The sequence below is a fragment of the Elephantulus edwardii genome, unplaced genomic scaffold, assembly GCF_000299155.1.
Source record: "Elephantulus edwardii isolate Elephantulus edwardi_28Jun2011 unplaced genomic scaffold, EleEdw1.0 scaffold00004, whole genome shotgun sequence".
NCBI lineage: Eukaryota > Metazoa > Chordata > Mammalia > Macroscelidea > Macroscelididae > Elephantulus > Elephantulus edwardii.
In genome coordinates this window covers 3,428,766-3,432,257 of record NW_006399754.1, presented here as the reverse complement: position 1 = coordinate 3,432,257, position 3,492 = coordinate 3,428,766, and positions in this window count along the sequence as shown.

The window sequence follows — 3,492 nt, the reverse complement described above, 5'->3', positions numbered from 1 at the left end:
CCCGCCTACCTCCCATGGTAAGCACAGATAAACTTATTGAGTGAAGTTAGTTAGCCACAAAAGACAAATTCTGGATGGCTTCACTGAAATAAAATGTTCAGAACAGGCAAACACATACTGTAAAAGGCAAGCTGTCCTGTCAACTCCGAAGCATGGCTTCCCTAGGCATAGTGGAGTAGAATTGTACTCCATGGGGTACAGTTGGATGCTGAGGTTTTGGAACTATATTGCCAGGACTTTCTTTCAAGGTACACTAAGTTAACTTGAACTTCCAACACTTTCATTAGCAGGCAAGCCTTTTAACCTGCATGACACCAGGAGGCAGCTAGAAATGTGTGCTGTTTTTTGTTATGTGCCACTGAGTCATATCGACTCACAGCTGATACTCCAGTGTTTATAAACCACATGGAAAGAGAATTCCCATCTCTCTCTTGTGGAACAGCTAGTGGATTTGAACTGCCTGTCTTTGGGTTGTCAGTGCAACTCTCCACCGACTAGGCCACCAGAACTCCCTGCTGGAATAGCTGGCTTTTAATAAATGGCTGTTAAACTCAAGTGAATGAAACTAAAATATCAATAATAGCAAGACCCCAGAGTGACAATAATTAGATCCATTGTATGGTGGTGCAATCCACTAAATTACACATTTTGAAAAAGAGCTGACTTGAAAATTTCCACATGACTGACTCTGAGACCAGAAGAGGTGGACAGTGTCTGGCTACTATCACTGTTACCCTAAAAAGGTTCACAGTGGAAGATCTTGAGTAGAATGGGGAGAAATGTGGAACAAAAATATAAAATAAAGAAAAATCCCAGGCTTTCTGTTCCAATAGAAATTGGTGGCATTTCTGAGACTATCATTCTTACTCACCCTTTGAGGCTAGAACAAAATTCTTCCCTGTGGTCCAACTTCTAGTTAAATAAGAGATAACAGACCTGCCTAAACAATGACCAGTAACACCAAGAAGGCACTGAATCTTTAAAATAAATGACCATATAACATCAAAAGAGCAGCATTTGCTCAAGGATAAAGTCTAGAAGGCAGGAAGGGGTATGATAGAAGGATTCATGGAAATGAGACTCACAGAGAGGAAGTGGGGAAAGTGTAATTGCATTGTGGGTATTATAAAGTAAAGTAATAAAGCAAATGCATATTAATAGTTGAATGGAAAACCAGGATGCTTTATAAACTTTTACTCACACCAAAACAAAAAAAGTAACATATTTGGACTAATTTGCAACTGGGGGTGTGGAGAGGAAGGGAGAAAGAAAAGCAGTTGGTTGCTAAGTATGCCTGCAGTTTTAACAGTGTTCACCAAAAGGTCGGTAGTGTGAACCCATCAGTCATCACTCCATGGGAAAAAGGTGGATGGTGTCTTCCTGTAGAGGTTTAGAAACCCAATGGAGGGTTGCTATGAATTGGAATAAAATAGGTGGCAGTTGGTTTAGAAACTGGCAAGATAATATAATGTGGGAAACTCTCTGAAAGACAGGCAGTAGTCTTGTCCCTACTGGTATTTGAAAAAACGTAGGTGTGCAGAGTAAGACCACCACCCTTCTGTCAACTTGGCATACTGCCGTGACCAGCACAAGTATTTAAAATACACCTGGGGTCATACATGGCGGGGAGGTAAGAGTGGAGCTTTGAGGTTAAGACAGTCTAAGCAGAAACGGTGGTGGTCTTCTTCAAAAAATAAAATAACTCTACAGACTGAAATGAGATATTATCTGACATAAAGCTGAAAGAGGAGTCCCAAGGCTAGAAGAACTCAAAATACACAGCGGTTGCAATAAGCATATCAACAATCATGAAGATGATACAGGACCAAAAAATGTATAGTTGTGAGATGCACAAAGTCACTAAGAGTCAGAACTACTCTAAGCCAATTAACAGTGTAAGAGACCATCTGATGGTCTCTAATTCATGTTCTTTTTCGGTGGCAGTTTGACTCATTAAATTCATTTTATAGCCCACTAATGGGTCAATAAGGGATTTCTGCTGGCTAAATGTGTGAGAGGAGTATGGGTCATCTCCTCCCTGTGACCTGCCACTTCTGAAAACCTGGAAGGTCAGCTATGAGTTGATTCCTATTCGATTGTACACAGCAACAGTGAGCCAACAAGGAGCTCTAACGGGCTAGTTCATTAAGAGCTGGGCTGATAATCCACGGGCTGAGTCACTCTGGTGGTTCAGATACTCCAGAATCTCCAAAGGAAAATGCCCTTAGAAACCTGCCAAGCTGTTAGTTATGAGTTAATTCTGACTTGATGGGCAATATGAAAAGATGTGTCAATATTCCAGAATTGAAAAACACTGAGAATTAAGATCATTTAGGAATGAAAGGGATGGTGAAAACAGTTAGTGTTCTTGGCTATTAACCGGGAGGTTTGAAATCAGAGCCTACTCAGTTGTTATTGTTAGGTGCCATCAAGACGGTTATGACTCATAGCAACCCTATAAACAGATCTGAACCCTGACCTATCCTGTGAGGTTCTCATCCTCTCTATCTAATACCCCTGAGCCCATGGCCACCATCACAGTGTCAATCCTTCTCACTAAAGATCTTCCCATTGCCACAGTCACAGTGTCAATCCTTCTCACTAAAGATCTTCCCATTGCCACAGTCACAGTGTCAATCCATCTCGCTGAGGGTCTTCCTCTCTTTCCTTGACTTTCCACCTTTCCAAGTATGATTTCCTTTTCAAAAGAACATCTGCTCTTCACAACACATCCAAAGTATGTATGATGAAGCTTCATAATCCTTGCCTCTCTACGGGCACTCTGGCTGCACTTCCTTGAAGATGTAACTGTTTGGTCTTTTGGCAGCCCAGCTGATACTCAGTAATCTTCGCCAACACCACAACTCAAAAGCATTTCTTCTTCTTTCATCCTACTCACAGTCCAGCTCTTACATGCATAGTAAGTGACTAAAAAGATCATGGCCTGAATCATGTGCACCTTAGTCTTCAACTTGATATCACTGCTCCTTTGTACTTTGAAGAGGTCCTTCACAACCAACTTTACAAATGTGATACATATTTCGATTTATTTACTGTTGCTAACAAGAGTGTGTGTACATAGGGTTTTCAGAGGCCTGCTATTTTGGAAGTGGAGGGCCAATCCTTCTTCCTAGTGTATGTCAATCTGAATGTTCAAATCTAGAGAAGTATCCAACAGATAAGCATTTTACAGAAAAAGTGAAATTAACCATTAGTTTCAGTGTTGTTCTTGCCCTTGGCTCAAGTGCCCTGACCCACTTATTTCTTTGCTCCACCATCCATCAAGATACCCCTCCACTTCTACCCACTCCCTTCTTCACCTATCTCGCATTGTCTAGCCCTTGATCTGATAGCTTATATCTTCTTTGGTTTCTGTGATTCCAGATTCATCAGCTGCTAACGCTGTTGACCAGTCTCCTAAGTGTAGTGGTAATGTGTCCCAAACAGAGATGATGTGTCCTGTCGAACCGGTGCGTAGAAGTTTCGAGGGCC